General features: G+C 35.2%; 1 protein-coding gene across 2 annotated transcripts in view; it reads right to left on the bottom strand.

Annotated features, from left to right (window-relative positions):
- The window catches only part of LOC129949894 (protein-glucosylgalactosylhydroxylysine glucosidase), a 49045-nt gene extending 43282 nt beyond the window's left edge, over window positions 1–5763 (bottom strand). The window contains exons 1-2 of one of the 2 annotated variants that reach the window (XM_056061613.1): window positions 5126–5763; window positions 5018–5059 (exon numbers count right to left, since the gene is read on the bottom strand). The gene's annotated coding sequence lies outside the window, so the exon portion shown is untranslated. Of the gene's footprint in view, window positions 1–5017 lie in introns of both variants that reach the window. The other variant, XM_056061614.1, reaches the window with a different exon arrangement.
- Window positions 5764–17398: the final 11635 nt, after the last annotated feature.

Raw genomic sequence — 17398 nt, 5'->3', positions numbered from 1 at the left:
ACTATAGGACTACCGCTGCCGCCATGGATCGGTTGAAGCTAATGGCGTGTGATGAAGAGCGATGTGGCATGAATTATTTTTGTTGGCACCACAGATGACTTCTTCTTGTGCTGCGATGTGAATGCGGACTATGCATGATGGCGGGATGCATCCGACTTATCGGAAAGATTGAAAGTTCAAATGGCACTTGCTCTGCGCAGTCCGCATATTATATGTACAAACATATCTGTGATACGTCGCTTGTTCGCCTGGACCTGGCTTGCCTACGCCCGTGATTCTTTTCATTCATTATAAAAATATGAGAGGCTGCCTCTGCCTACTATGTGCGTTGCATCAATTGATAATGCAAAGGTTAAGGTGTGAGACAGAGACAATATAATCCTCTTCATCCTGTTCCTCCGCTTAAAAATGAGACACAGGGTGTTCAAGAAAAGAAGTAAACAAATCTGTAAATTGAATAACATTTTCAAAAATCAGGATCAATTGTTAAGAAGGATTTCAAAGGTAAAAAGTCCTAAATATTCTGAGACTTTATTTGTCACAGTATTTCGTAAATCAACCTCCAAATTTTCAAAATATTAAGTTCAGCACAGTAAATTTTCCTTAAAAAAATAAAAGAGTACATTTACTTTTTATGAAAGTGTTTAAAAAACGTCACCCTGTTAAAACATTTTGAACACAAAAGTAGGTGAAACATTCAATAATATCGTTTCGTAAATTGAGCTCTCAGATAATGCCTGTTTAACCTTAAACGATCTTTAATAGGATCAAGACATCCAAAAGGTTGTATAGCAAACTCGACTTAACCAATACGTTAAGGATACATACTATTTTCTAGGAGTGAAAATTAAACATATTTTATGATGATGATGATTGATTTCAACACTGATTTAGATTTTTTTAAAAATATCTCTGTTAAAATTTGCATTATTCGTTAGTGAAACTCATCTACCTAAAAGAATTCAATCTTTCGTGAATGCATTCTTTTACAGCTTAAATTTCAAGATTGCATTCGCAATGAAAAATTTCAGTCTTTGCATTCTTTTGCAGTCTTTCCATTTCTTGAAGTTTTGTCATTCTATTAAATTCTTTGTTTTAATCTAATCATTATTCGCAAATAATTGCTAATAATTCCAAAGACTGTAAATGAATGTCAAAATTGCAAGGAAGCAAAAGAATGGAAAGACTGCTATTGATTGAACGGAATTAAATGAATGCAATTGAATGCATGAATTCGCAAATGATTGCAATCAATTCATTTCATTGAAATGAGTCGATAAATGATTTATAGTGATTTTATTCATAAAAGTCTGAAAACTCTGCTAAGACTATGAACGTTTCTTTGAACTAAGGCATGAGGAAGTTAACCTCAAAATTTATGTTTTTCAATTGACAAAGTTGTACTGTGGGCATTTTATGTTTAATAAGGTTTGACAATTAAATCTGAATAGCTTGAAGACAGAATAGGAATTAAACGAAATTTACTTTAGACAAAATAATTACGTTAGAAAAGTTGAAGAACCAATTCATCCATTTAATGGTGTTTATTGATGAAGCTCGTTTCTGGTTAAATGGCTCCCTAAAAAGGCAAAATTGTGAGCGATGAAAGTTGCCATGCAACGAAACGCCGTGAAACTTGAGGTATCTTTGATCCTAATTTCTTCCGAAATTTTGAATTATGTAGCTGCTATTTTGTAGAAAGGCGAAGGTTTTCAACAAATCCTGACTGATTTTCTGTTTTTAGAATACATCCTTGGGGAACACCCACCGCTCTCTCAAAGCTTTTGGATAAGTTGTTGCCATCCCATACTGAGGCTTTCGTTGAACTCAGAAAGTTAGAATAAAAAAATAAACATTTTTTCGAAAGAGCAAGAGTTTGTCGACTGACCGTATCAAAAGCAGCTTTGCAAAAATTTGGTCTACCGTTGACAAACCGGATCGAAACCCAGCTTGGAAGATACTTAAGCGGTTGTTTGTCTCTGTCCATCTCGTAAGCCTCTCGTAAAGAATAGAGTTTAAGATTTTCCTTAAAGAGTTGAGAATAGATATGCCTCTATAGTTTTTTGCAAGACTCCTTTCACCTCCCTTGAAAAAAGCGTAAATAATGGCTGTGTTAAAGCAAATGGGTATGCAAGCATTATTATAAAGTTGGCTGAAGCAGTCCCCTAAGTAGTTTTTGAAGTAAGCAGTAGAATATTTGTAAAATTCCATTGGAATTCCATCAGCAGCCGGTGCTTTGTTGTTCTTCATTGTTTTCAAAACACGTTCTAGTTCAATCAAGGATATCGGTTCATCAAGTTCAGGAATATGGTTGTTTGGCATGGCGTAGCTAAACGATACCAGAGGCTTATCTGCTGATAACAATCCTTTAAAATAATCTGTCAAAACCTCAGCTCCGAGAGCATTATTATTCGAAGCAGTGTTTACGCCCTCCTAATTCTCTAACATTATTCAAAAAAGTTTTAAAGTCCTCACAGAGCACTAAAATTTTTGCCGTAGTTTGAAGATATTCAGTGTTTTTGGAGGAACAAAGCTGTTTATATTCCTAAGCTCTGATTTTAAAAAAAATCGGCGTTAGTAGATCTGAATAGTTTTAAGGAACAAAATGTTTTTTCACGTAGTTTTACGCAGTCCTTGTCAAACCATATTTTTGCAGTGTTAAACTTTTTGTCATTACCGAGTGCAGATGTTGCTGACATCTTGATAATCCTTATTACATTTTCTGACTTGGTCGGCTTCTCCCGTAGATTGTAGTGATGGAGGGATACCATAATGTGTATTCAACCGAGTTTGATAAAGAACAGCCTTGCTGTCAACCCACTTCAACTTGTACATGTTGTTTGCGATATTTGGAGTTCCTTTATAGAAAGTAGCTTTCACTGCAATGGGTAAATGAGCAGAAAAAATCGCAGCCAGAATCTCGAAATCTTCAATCGGTATCAACCATTAGCCAGATACATCACATACATATGTCTTTAAAGGAATTTCCTTGTCAGCTAATAAAAGTTAATTCACCTCAGCGTCACTTTTGGAAACCCCATTCAACACGAAAAATCCAAAGTATTCCAGGAGCTCTATCAGACTTCTCCCGTTTCGATTTACCAAACCGTCTTTAGAGTTTCTTCTCATATTTAAAACCGTTCCAGTGTCTGTATAATGGAATATATAGTTTTGATATTCCCCAATTCGAGCGTTAAGGTCCCCAATAAGCATTATACAGTAGGTAAAAAATACCATCAATTTATTGGTAACAACTTTATAGGAAATGGTCATGTTTTTGATAACTTTTAATGGGGCATTGTTAAGCCATTGGCTTATGTCGATTACCTAGCAGCTCTTGAACTATTGAAAATTAATTTTCAAGCCATTTATTGATTAAAGTGGTAGAAATTTGGAATGATGGAATGAAATATGAACTCGTAGCCAAGGTAGTAATATTTCGGGAATCACATCTGACAAATAAATGCCATTCCAAAAATATTTATGTCTTGTATTATTATTAAAGTTCTGAAGCTCTTAAAATAATACCTGTTACATAAATAAGTGCTATTTTTATTACAAAGAAGAATAACAGTCTGTCAAAAATTGGACTATAGAAATTTCCTTAGACCGAGGATGAGTCAAACACTTCCTTCTCCTTTTACTATTATTTTCTTTCAAGGTTCACTTATAGCTATCATTGAAATCAATCGCGAAAAATATTTGAATGGATTCTTTACACTGTTTCATTCTTCTATTTTTTTGACGGAAATTTATTTTCGGATCAGCTGATTCTGAAACGAATCGTTTTACTATTTCCTGTTTCAATTTTATAAAATTTCATTGACATATTCTGTCAGGGGAAATTGTTGTCAATAACAGAAACATCTATAAGCAAACTGTTAAAACTGTCCTACGTATTTTTTCAATGATGAAAATCAATGATAGCAGTAATTAGTCCCTTAACTGAAGGATCTAGGTCAAAATATGAATCATAAAATTGTATTTAAATTACTTTGTGTCAAAATTCTGTTGGAATACAATTTCAAAATGCTTTGTTTTGTTTATACGGTATTTTGGTATACAGTTATCTTAGCTTACAGTATTTTGAAATTATTACCAAACAGTGTCGTAAAGAATTTTGAACATATAGAATGCTGAGAAAACAATAGTTCGATACAATCCGAAGTGAGAGCTAACATATTTCTTAAATGTAATCTTATAAAAAGCATTCTCACTGGATTGCTTAATTTGACGAAATTACTTTACCCTTGCAATGAGTCTTAGAATAAATGACACTTAAATATTGTATCATATCATAAAAGCTTTCCATTTGTCAAGTAAGATGGTATCATTTTATTGTTGACATCATGCTATTCATGTGGTCACCCCGCTAATGACATCGTAATTGCATCAATTTGTTTCTTTGATTTCGTATAATTGTCGATATTAGCACAAAATATGATAATTTTTTCTCTAAAGGACTTTCCCAGTGCAGAAATGACATTCGACTGAAACTTGTTTCCAGTACCAAATCAAACCCACATAAATAGCTATAAATGTATTAATTTTACAAAGCATTGAAACTTTATGAGTCAGCAAAATTTAAGTGTCCGCATTTATCTAAACGAGTGTGCTTTATTAAAACCCCTGACAACCTTTTTACAATCTCACAAGTCTCTCAACTATTTACATTGTAATTATTATTTCAGTTAACTTTAAGTTTATTCAATTTATAGTCAATTGAGAGTGGGAAGCTTACCTAGTTATAAAGGTAGGATAAACGTGGTAAACCGACCAGAAAATAATTCAGATATATCTTATTTCGTACATCGAAAAGTGCTTCATAACCTGTGCTAGAGCCTATCCTATATGGATCAGCAGCCAATTTAAGTTTTAAAAAAAGTCTAAAATTGGTTTATGAGTTAGCGAGGGAACTTTATACCTGCAGCGGTGTAGCAAAGCAGCAGCTCCCAATCTTTTAAAGAATTTATTGGATTTCAATAAGCACAATAACATAGCCCACGTTATATCATACCTTCTGATACTGACTCAAGCCAGCAAACTGAAAACAGCGCACCTGGAATTATACATATAGATTTGTAAATGTATGGTGAATGTGATTTTCTTATTTCTATTTGCTCACGTGCGAAATTCCATGAAATCCAGTTTGCTGCACTATAAGCAATTATTTTGCAGTATAACACCGACTTTGACTCAAAACGATACCACCTATAATAGATTCCGTTTGGTTTGTTGGCAACTACGAGAAGCTACATTACCGACGAAGACGCACAACGACGACGTAGACTACAACGGCAGCGGAATTTCTTCAATTTGCAGTCTGATCGATCTGCCTGGCGCACGTAAAAACACTATTTTTCTCACCTTGCATCAATGCCAAGGGAAACGCGTCGTCGGTCGTCGTGTCGGTTTGGTTATATTATAGTAAATTTTTACAACAACTATATAACCAATCACTCTCGCGTAGTCTAGTCGATGCTCTATGAGGGTCGACAACGGTGACGGCGACGGAAGAGACAGCAACAGCTTGGCGATGACGACCGGAGAGCTGTGCGTCAGATACCTGCGTTAAGTGAATCCCATTTGAAGAGCTGATTGGGTTTTACGATAAGACTCGCTACGCTACGATTTGCCTATATTCACTGATCACTGGATCACGAGCGTCTTCCTTGTATTGGAACCACACATACATACATATATAGCGTAAACCTTGTTGGACTTCGAAAACAAGAAGTTACCAACCATAATGATTTTTTGACGTTGTCGATGAATAAAAATGTGTTTATTGTTTATTTCACGGTCAATCGCCTAGAAGCTAAAAATATCGAAACACTTTTTGAAATCGATTAAGTTTGAAGTATGTTTCTCCCTCACTCATGCATTTAAAAATATTTGAAACTTATGACAGGTTTTGGGTTCAAATTGACAGATCGGTGGAGATTGGTGGAAATATTCCTCTTTCATTCAAAAAATCTATTAGTTCAGGGGTTAGGCCAGGATAGAATATTAGAGCATTGGACTGTGCCGTCAGCCCGAAAAAGAGAGTATTATCAAAACAAAGTTCAAATTTTCATATAGTATTTTAAAAATAAAAAGACTCCATTGATTTAATTGAAATAAATTGAAAAAAAGTGTTGCAATATCTTATGATTGAATTTAAAGTTAGTGTTTGGTTTCTATATCTTTGTGCAGTTAAGACAAAACTACTTAGAACATTTAAGTTTGATCCATTAAGCACTTCGAGGGTTTAATTTTGGTGAACGCTTTTTCCCCAATGCGCATAACGGATTGGTGACAAAACAGGACAAATCCCTATAAAGTGGAGTACGTTTTCCACTGTTCTATGGTTGCAAAGAGTACACTCCGTGTTTTTTCAGGGCCATATTGTCAGTAGTTCAACCGTATCAGCTCTCCTCTGGTTTTAAAGATGGTTGAAATGGTCTTTAGCGGATACTTTTCATGGAGATAGTTGTGTTCAACAAGATTGTTCTGCAAGGCCTTTTACAAATTACGAGAGTCACTGCCTTCAGCTCTTTCCGTAAAGTTCTCGAAAATTTTGGCATCAATTCTTTCCAACAATATTTAGAAGGTCGTGTCCCAGTTTCTCCAACAGCTCTCCACTAGCTGAACATTATGTAGCACCTCCAAACGAGACCATTCTACGAAAAACTGTGACCTCTCTCGGAGCAGCTGTCTCACAATGGCATTAGATAGTCGATGATTTGGAAGCGCCAACACTTTTTTAATATAGTTTAGATGCATCTTCAGCGTGAAAATATATAGTTGCGGGACTCCCGTCTCTAAGTGCAGCATATACGTAGGGTTTAGCTAAGGGAGCCAGAATATCTTTTTAAGGAAATATTTTAAAAGCTTTTCAACCTCCTCGTACTGTATAAATCCCCACACTTGACCAGCATAGCATAAGATCGAACTCATCACCGCTTCGAAATGTTTATATTTTCACTTGGTGCTACATATTTTTTCTCCAGCACTCCCTTCCAGTTGCATTTGATGGCTTGTTTCGATTCTATTAGTTTTGCCTGCAGGTGCTTCTTAAATGAAAGATTTGGGGAAGTTATAACTCCAAGGTACTTATACTACTTAACCAAATCCAGTGCAACATTACTCCAGGTCCATCTCTCTTCTCTGGCGTATCTACCAGATCCATTTCGAAATATCAAAATTTTTGATTTGTCGGTATTGACTGTAAGGTTCTAGAGGTCACAATATATTTAAAGCTTATTTATCATCATTTGCAGCATTTGAGGTAATTCCGCTAAAATTACAATATCGTCCGCATATATAAGCGCTTTGATGTTGATACCAGCAAACATTATTCCTCCGGGAAGAGGCGATGTGATGTCATCTAAAAAAAAGAGGCAACAGGAGTGGGCTTAGGAGGCATCCTTGCTTGACTCCAGTTGATGTTTTAAACCAATTGGATCCTTCGTTACCGTCTTAGTACTGTCAACATTTTATGGGAGATTCCAAGGCAGCTAAGCTTATTAAAAAGGGCGTCTCTATCGATTGAATCAAAAGCCGCTTTGAAATCAACGAAAATTGGGCTTCTTTCTCATGTCTAGATTGGATCTATGAATGCAGGTTAGGGTGAAAATATGATCTTGGAACTTGGAACTCGCTGAGTAGTTTGTTTTGTTGTATCCAGTTCAAAAATCGGTCAAGAATAACTCCGGTGAAGATTTTCGTTATGGTGTAGATAAACGATATACCTCGATAATTACTAAGGTCATTTACGTCACCTTTTTTTAAAAAAGGGAAAATGATGGTTTTCCGGAAGCTTTTGGGAATGACACCGTCGTTAAATATATAGTTCAAAGCAGTCGTTAGTTTTTCAAAAAAGTTTTCGGTGGTGTTTATGAAAAATTCATATGGGACTCGGTCCTGACCTGGTGCTTTGTTGTATTTGCATCTTGTATTACCTCGATGACTTTTTGTGTACAAAAATTTTGGTCCAGACTTTCGTTTTCTATGTAAGGGGTAGCGTATAACATGGCATTTGGATTTGTCCTTGAGTTTAGTAGATTTTAGAAGTTACGAGGTAAAACATTCATGTTTATTTCGATTTTTCTTGCAAAAGGGACTCCGTTTAGTGATCGGGCAAGACTCCAAAAAGACCTGGTATCCCTAACTTCTGATTATTTTCGTATAAGCTGTTGAGTGAGTATTGTTGCTTTTCCTTACATATTGTTTTGTATGCTTTATTTTTTCGCAAAGTCTGAATTAGTGGTTCTCAAGAGTGTCAGAAATCTGAATGATTTTTTCCTAGCCTTTTCGCAGTCCTCGTCGAACCAGGGATCTTTCCAATTCATCCTTATTGATGATTGAAAGGTATGAGCTGCCTCCGATATGCAATTGACTAGGATATCTGCACCAAGATTTGAGTTGAGCTATGCATACTTTATAGAAGATCACGCGAAAAACTTTTCTCTCAAAACGACCTAAGTACATGCTTCGTCTTCGTATAGCAGAACGGGGGTGATTAGGGTCTTATATGGTAAAAAAATTTATAGTTGATCTAGGAAGGGCTTTGATACTTAATTGCTTTTGTCAAGAGCAGCTGCCTTAAAGTTACGTCTGTCGATGGTGATGTTTTGATCACGACATTGTAGATCCTTTCTGGATAACATCATGTATCCGTTTTGCCCTCATAAACCTCTAAGCCTATAGTTGCAGCCTCTGTTTCAATACTCACAAAAGCCCCATTAAAATACTTTGATTTGTTTCGATTGTGTTAAGTGTCAGCAGAAGCGGATAATTGGACAGAATTTTGAAAGATAGTGCTTCAAGTGTTGACAATGTTTAAGAAATCCCACGCCTAACGCCTTTTTTATATCGAAAGGTTCTATTATTGTTTCCAGCCTTTATGGAACAGTGCCACGGAAGAGTTTGGGAAGCTCAAATTAGGCATGACTATACCGATGCTGTTAAGGACGAAGACTTGAAAACGATGAAAAGATGGTTGGTGTCGATTTGATTTTCTTGAGTTTTTTCTAGGATCTGTCGAAATTTGAATATTTGATCAACTGTGGACATTCCTGGTCTAAAGCCAAACTGTTAAGGACCTATCAGGTTGTTGACGAAGGGTCTTAAACGTTCAAATACTATGGCAGAAAAGATTTTATACGTGACATTTAGGAGACTTCAAAGAGTCTGCTTTTTCAGGATTGGGTGAACAAACTGAGGTTCCTTTCATTTTACAGATAAGTTGGTGCCTGCTTCTAACTAAATTATATCTAGTTGATTAAAAAAGCTCTTAGAGGCTTTATTAGACCTTAGCTTAGGTATGGTAATCTTTACTTTATCTAAGTCGGAAAGACGGGATTTTTGGCTTCCGTCGTGTGTGAAATGTTATAGTTTAAATAAACCTACTTAGAAGAACGAAGAGTAATTGATACAAGCAGATACTAGGAGTACAATTTCAAAATAATCTCAAGGAGTTTTAATAAATTTTATTTCAGGAAAAACTGAGATCCTATTTTTTGTCAAATGGCTTAAGAAAATTGAGCATTTAGAAACTGCTTAAAGAAAGTTCATTTAGGAGTAAATTTCAAGATTGTATTAATATGGTATCATGAACTTATTTGGTTTCCAACGAAAAAGCTTTTTTCTACGTTTTAACGTATTGAGCAAAAACTTTTACTATTTTCCAAATTTGTACTCTTTTTTTTTTAATAAAAAAAATGGTTAGGATAGGTAACTTCTCATGTTAGAAATTATTGTGCTGCTTTTGAGCATGAGACTTATAAGATCTATGAGTGACTTCTCTAATTTCAGCTTATCCATTGCTGTTGTGATCACCTGGTAACTGACGTTGTTGAAAGCTCCTTCAATATCTAGGAACGCTACCAGGTTATATTCTTTGTATTCGAGGGAATGTTCAATAGTACGTACCAGCGAGTGAAGTGCTGATTCTACTGATTTTCCCTTAGAGTAAGCGTGTTGAGCTGTAAAAATGAGACATGGTTTTAAATTATGTCTGATATAAATTTCAATCAATCTTTCCAAGGTTTTAAGAAGGAAGGATGATAGGCTGATTGGTCGTAGATCTTTAGGGTTAACGTGGGGGGTTTTTCTGCTTTATGAATGAAGACTACTTTTCCATTCTCCAGGCTTTGGGAATATATCTCAACCTTAAACAGCTTGTCAGAATGATTTCCATTGGTGGAATGATCATGTCTGAGCATTTTTGTAGTTCGGCCGGAATGATTCCGTCTGGTCCTGGAGATTTATATGGATCAAAGCTGTAAATGGCCCATTGCAGTTTTTCCCGCGTTATTAGATCAACTAAATCGCTTGAAGAAGCTTGAGACTCTGATGTTAAGTCGTTGAGTATGTTAGAGCTACCTGTAAAGTGGGTGTCTAATAACAGATTAAGAGATTCTTCATCTGGGATAGTCCACGTGCCTGCTTCTGTCTTTAAAGCACTGGGTGTTGTTGGACTTTTTGAGAGAATTTTCCTGAATCTTGAGGCTTCTGAAGTATTTTCTATTTTGCCACAAAAATTTCTCCAAGAAGACCTCTTACTCTTTCTTAATTCTTTTTTATATTGCTTTAGAGCTTGTTTGTATAAGTCCCAGTCAGAAGGAGATCTAGTGTACTTAGATCTGTTGAAGAGTTTGCGACAGCTCTTTCTGAATGGTTCTAGTTCTTTACGCCACACATAAGGTTTCTTTTTACCCTTTAAAATGGTTACAGGGCATGAAGATCTCATTGATTCATTTAAGGCTTCAGTGAGATGATTTACAGAAAGGTCTAGTTCATCTTTACTGGAGGAGCTTTTAAGAAGGTTGTGATTAAGCAGTTGTGCTAGTACTTCCCTATAACGCTCCCAGTTTGTATTCCGGTGATTTCGAAATCCCGTAGATGTATTTATTACATCTTTGAGCTCAAACTGAATGTATTTGTTCATTTATATTGTGGATCGAGTGAGTCAGAGGTAAGTGTAATATCAAGTACCTCTTTCCTATTCTTGGTTACAAAAGTGGGTTCATTACCAATATTACTTATGAGTAGGTTAGTGCTTAGTACTGTTTTATAATGCTTAAACTTCTTTTTCAAGCCAAAACTTCAATTTCTCTGATCCTAAATGTTGTATTAACAATTTGTATCTTATTAAAGCTGCCAAAACATCAAGACTCTTATTCTGTTTTTTTGATACATTTTATTTAAAAAATAAAAATATAAAGCTTATAAGTTGTAGCTTAATCTTAAAGCTTTAGCTTATACTTAAGCAAGTTTACTCTTAAGAAAGTATTTTTTTATTGACAAGAATCAAGGTTTTCTAATTTTGATTTGAGAGTTCTTATGTTCCTGGTTACTTTTCGCTTTTTCAAATCCTTGTTAGTTTTAAAATTTTCTGCTAAACCATCTCAGAAAATGAAAACGTTCTCTAAAATTAAAACGGTCTTTTTTACCGGAAAGAATTTCATCTAAAATGATAATACTTATTATAGCCACGCAATTTTTCCAACAACTTAGACACATCAAAGAATTCTCCAAACTTCACTTAAACAAATTTAGCCTGGAGAAAGAAAATGTTTAAAACATTAAGCTACCGCTTCTAATAACACATAACCAGAGACTCCTCATCAAAACTGTTTTGTTAACAAGAAAAACCCTGGCATCTGGCATTGCTGCCGCAAGGCACTGAAAGCAGCAGCAGCAGAAGCATCGAATTTACTCGTTATCCTAGGATTAACGCATTCATCTGACAAGTTAATGTAAATTCTAAATTTAGATAACTATAAGTATCTATAAAGATCGATCTTTGATAGATCACGATCTTAAGGAATCGTTTTTTCTAGAACGCAAACGCACTAAGAACTAAATCGAAGTAACAGGTGTAGTAATTGAAATCTTCCTCATAGAGCACCATCATCGTATCATAAGCCCCTAGCCTAGTGCCTAGATGAACATCGAACACTGAAGATGAAGATGAAGACTATGACGACGACGACGTCTTCAATGATGATGATGATTCCTATATAATTCCAATCGACAAGATTATAATCACTTTCTGCTTAGTTCACTCGGAAGATTGTCTGCTCCGTTTCGGTTTCGGATGGTAAAAAGGGGAGCAAGCAACCAAATGCTCGATTATTACAATGATCAGACACTATGAAGGGATTACTGTGTCGCCGTGACGCTACCATGCCACTGCTGTTGATGATCAGATCAGGTTGTAGATGATGATTCACGGACACGGGAGCAGAAGCCAGCTTGCGCGGAGCATTGTAATATTCATAATGATTATATTCTAACACAAAACCCAGGGGTTTTGACTTCGCGACCGTTGAGCTTTCTACTCGCGGTCTTCTTCCGAATGATGATGATGTGTTGTACTCAAGTCTTGAAAAAATTAGAGTACGCAAAAAGAAACAACTAAAACCCCATACTGATCATGATGATGTTGATGATATGGTGTGTAAAAGAAGTTCCTTGACTTCTATGCGCATCGCTGGATCGGATGGAATCTATTCAACGGAGCAGAAAATCAGGAGGCAGCAGCAGCAGCAGAAGAACACCAAGGCAAGACAATCGAAACCAGGAAAAGATAACACGAGCGCGAAGAAGAAAAATTCATAATCTCTGATCACAACAAGTGCGGAATTGGACAAAAGCATAGCAGCGAACTAAACTGAACTGATCTGATGCCTCCATCAGTGTTGTTGTTGGTTTGGTAGTAATGTTTCCAATGTTTTATGTTATGAGAGAATTTTTAATAATGTTTTTTATTTTTCGAATTTGATTCTTTTTATGTTTTTTAATTCTTGTATGCTATTTGCTTTTATTTTTCTACGTTTGACTTATTTTCTAGCACAGAATTAAGACCGAGAACTGATAAAGTTCCCCCTTTTATTTCGGTTTTGTGTTTTGCGTGATATTACTGGAAATTGGACTTCTTAATGAGGTATAGAAGATTTTTTTCTTTTCTTCATGCTTATTTCTATTTTTTAAGGTAAGGTTTTAAAGGGGCGCAACCCAAGCATGGAAGAAGGAAGGTGATTTATTTGTACTTCTTAAACTTACAAGTGACTATTTTGAAGAGTTAGATACTTCTGAACTAGAAATTATTGTCTGGACAATAAAAAGACTGTTTTTCAATTTTTGAAAGTTTATCAAAAACTCTGTTTTCAAAATACCAAGAATTTAAGAAAAATAAATTGAAATTAAGAACAATTTTTATTAAAATGTCTCAAGGGGGAGGGGGTTCTAGGTTTTTAAAATGTATTTTTATTTTTTTTTTGTAGTACCCGTAGAGTAATGGTTAGGGCGTTGGACTGTCATGGGTCTTAGGTTCAATCCCTGCCTGTGCCACCTAACTTTTTTCACGGGTACTGCCTCTTGCGAGGAATTGACAATTCCTCCAAGAGTAATTCTTGTCATAAAAATTCGGCATTCGGATTCGGCATATAAACTGTAGGTCCCTTCCATTTCTGACAACATTACTCGCACACAGGAATGGTTGAGAGTTGTAAGTCACTAGGCCCTGGTTCTTCATGGAGCGCCACCTAATTTATTTTTATTTTTTACAGAAGAAGGAAAACTATGGAAAAATAGAAGAATTCATATATTTCAGTTTCAGAAGCAGCAATTTTTTAAAATTGAACAAAAAAGTGCATATACGCCTAAGTGAGACACAATATTCTTGTTGAGTTAAAGACTGCCAAGAATTTTTCTACTCCAATTATTGATAATGAACTGGGGTCAAAATACTGAATGATTCACAGTATTAAAAAAATTGTATTTGTTTGTTCAAATTCTGTCTTTTCAAAACTATGTAAATATGCGGATTTTTTTTCAGCTTATGTAGAACCATTTTCTCCATTTTTTTAAGCTGGTATCAAGCTCCGCCATTGATCAACTCTAGAGTTGAAGGTCAAGTTGAGAATAATTGTTCTTTTCACTTGCGTAATTTTACACTCAAGAATAAGAATTTTAAAGTCGATCTCCTCGAAGTTTTTAAATATCCGCTGATAAATCTATGACAGCCTTGAATAATTTTTTGTTCAACATTGAAAAATTGTTCATTTTGAGTAAAAAAATAAGATAAAAATAACATTGAAAAGCATTTAAGTTTCATTCCTTATTTTAATTTTAAATATTTCAAAATTTAAGTCTTCATTTCCTAATCATGCAAAAGTCGATCAAACATTTTTTTTACGGGCAAAGTCAAAGTTGATACATCTTGAGCTGAGCTAGATTCTGTTAGAAAACACTACAAATTAAATTTCTCAAAAAAAATGTATTCTTAAAATTAAGTTTGTATGTACATATATAACTTTTTATATATTTTTTTAAAATATTGTTGCCATATAATCTTGACCCGTTTTTGAGATATCGAATTTTGAAAAGAATTATTTTTATTTTTAACTTCAAAAGGAAGTTATTGTAATGGGTCTGATTTTTCAAATTGAAATTGTTTACATTTCTCGACGTTTCAAGGTCCCTAGAGTCGAAATAAAAGGATTTCAAAAAGATATCTGTGCGTGCGTGTGTACGTACGTTCGTGCGTTCGTACGTATGTACGTTCCCGACGATTTTTCGTCCTTCAAAGCTTAAGAACCAGAAGAGATGTCGATTTCAAATAAATTTTATTTTACAGATAATAAGGCATAAAGATGCAGAAAAAGCTCTCAAGAAAATTGTGTGGGCTTTTTTTTACCATAGCAGTTAAAAAAAAGGTGAAAATTTTGGTTAACCTTAATATCTTACGAACCAAAAACGCTAGAGACTTGAACTAAATTTTATATAAGTATATTTTTTGAAATCACTTCGAAAATTTTACGAATACAAAATGATTTTATCTCCAAAACAATTTTAAGCAACGAAAAATAAAGTATATATAGCTCACAGTTTTTTACAAAATAAAAATCTAACAAAAAAACAATACTAAAACTTGGTAAAAATTTACTTTCGACTCAAATTGCTGTTCAAAAATTTAAAACGATGTCTCTAAACTTTTTTTAATTCACAGAAAATATTGTTTTCGATATTCAGTAATTTTTTTATAAAAATCCAACAGTCAATTTTTTCATACAAAAATAAAATCTACAAAAAATAGTACGCAAATTTGGTAAAAATTGATGTTCGGTTCTTGATATCTCTCAAATTTATTTCATTCATTCAATTTGCAAAAAATTAAGAAAAATTGGTAAAATTTGTTTTCGCCTAAAAATGTATTTAACAAAATTAGATTTTGAAAATAAACTATTTCATTATATGAAAAATATTGTTGGTAATATAAATTTTTAAGAACAATTCAACTAACAACTTTTTTGACAAAACACGAAAACCTACAAACTTTTATGCAATCCAAATCGAAAGACAGGATAGAGGTTATCAGTGTGGGTCGTATCCCTCTTTTCTTTTTTATTTTTTAAATTCCAAAATATTGAGATGCTTTTGATCATTAGTTCTTGAGGAAATTAAAAAACAAAATATTGGTTTAGTTGTAGAATCCTTTTTGAGCAAAACAGAATTATATTTTTTATATTGAAAGCAGCAAGTTTCAGAAAAAATCTATCTGGTCGTCGCTGGAAAGATTCAAAATTTCGATTTTTAAACATCAATTTTGTAAAATGACTACTTTCTGGTATTAAAAAACATGAAATCATCTGCATAAAAACTTCCGAATCAATCCAATAGTTTGGGCTGTAGGGGCCGTAGTTTCGATATATTGAAAAATAAAAATGTATAGAAAACTTCGCATGTTCTTGGGCTTGTAAGTATTTTTCAATCAGAGTATTTTTCTCCCCCAAATTAAATTAGCAAAGTAGATACCCAAGTTCTGCTATTAATCGCTTATTTCAGTTACAAACTAAGCTGGATATTGATTTGCCTCGGGACCGAGCCTCGTTCAAAACTGCTGACCTCCAAGTTGTCTTTGGTCTTATAATGCGTCTGATACCCCGGGAATTCCATTGTACGGATTGTTTTGCTATATTGTCGTCAGGTTTCCTCAAAGTATGGCCTATCTAACGCCATTTCCGTTGCATGATGTCTACGTCCAATTTTTTGTGTCCGGTCCTATTCTACAGCTCAATGTTAAATATGGTTTTTGGCCACCGGATCTTCAGAATTGGGCGTAGACAACGATTAAAGAGATGTTAGCAGAAGCATATAACAGCACTGATTTGACGTTGGATTCGAAGAGTTTCAACTTGGTGCGTAGCGATATTTTGCTAGACTTCCACACAGGAGAAACGATTTCAATGCCCTACGCGCTTTGCTTATTCTACTGTTAACATCCAGGTCCATCCCGACATTGAGAGCTATACGACTTTCCAGATAATTAAACTGGTCAGGTCTTATTTGTGTTAATCCCTAAGCCAGCTACCTCTCCATTCAATTGCAGCGAATGACACATCTGATTTAAGCCTGCTATGTTGTTTGCCATGAGGCATCGTCAGTATAATCTTGTCAAACAGACTCCATTGGATACCGTGTCATTCATTTGTACCCACCGTGGCAGTTATCACATCAAGACATCTCTCTGTCTCACTCCTAGACGCACTTCAAAGGAGCCGAAAAGCTATCCACTGTGCACCACAAAACACCTTGCGTTGTTGTACGATTCTTTAATAACAGCGACAATTTTCTCAGGGATTCCTCGATGCATTCACGATTGACCCGATCAAACGCCTTCTCGAAATCTACGAACATTAGGTAGAGCGGTGATTGGTACTTAGATGATTTTTCGAGTATGATTCGCAAGGTGTTGATGTGGTCAACGCACGATCGGCCACTGCGAAATCCCGCTCGGTGCCAATTGGGAGTAGACTCGATCCTGGACTTAGTCCTTTAGAGAATAATATTTGCCATTAACTTCGGAAAAACGAACAGAACTGTGATACCGCGCCAGTTATTACAGTTTTTGAGATTTCCTTTCCTTGGTAACTTCACAATAACTCCATCCTTCCAGCCCCTTGGGTAAGTTTCACTCTTCCATACAGCCCGCACAAGTTGAAGCAAAATACCGGAAGCTGCCACAGGGTCTGCTTTTAGGAATCCTGCGGGAATACCATCAAGTCCAGTTGCTTTGTTTTTCTTTAGAAGAAGTATCGCATTACTTATCTTTGCACTTCTTGGGGGCTTGTGTTAATACCACTAGAAGATCTGATCAAGTTGTTCAATTGTGGATTCAATTCTGAATTATGGTCATCATTTAGCATCGCACAAAAGTGCTCCTTTCTTCTTTGTAGCTGATCTTCTATCGTCACTAAAATGTTGTCGTTCAAATGTAACAAGGTATGGTTAGTGTTAGTGCTACTACGCTGTCCGACAATGTCCTTAGTGATTTTATATAGCACCCTTGCGTCCCCTCTTCCTGCAGCATGTTCCGCAAGTTTGTCCATCCTTGCCCTCTTGTCAA

The sequence above is a fragment of the Eupeodes corollae genome, chromosome 3 (genome assembly GCF_945859685.1).
Source record: "Eupeodes corollae chromosome 3, idEupCoro1.1, whole genome shotgun sequence".
In the NCBI taxonomy this organism is placed as follows: domain Eukaryota; kingdom Metazoa; phylum Arthropoda; class Insecta; order Diptera; family Syrphidae; genus Eupeodes; species Eupeodes corollae.
This window is presented reverse-complemented; position numbering and strand designations above follow the sequence as displayed.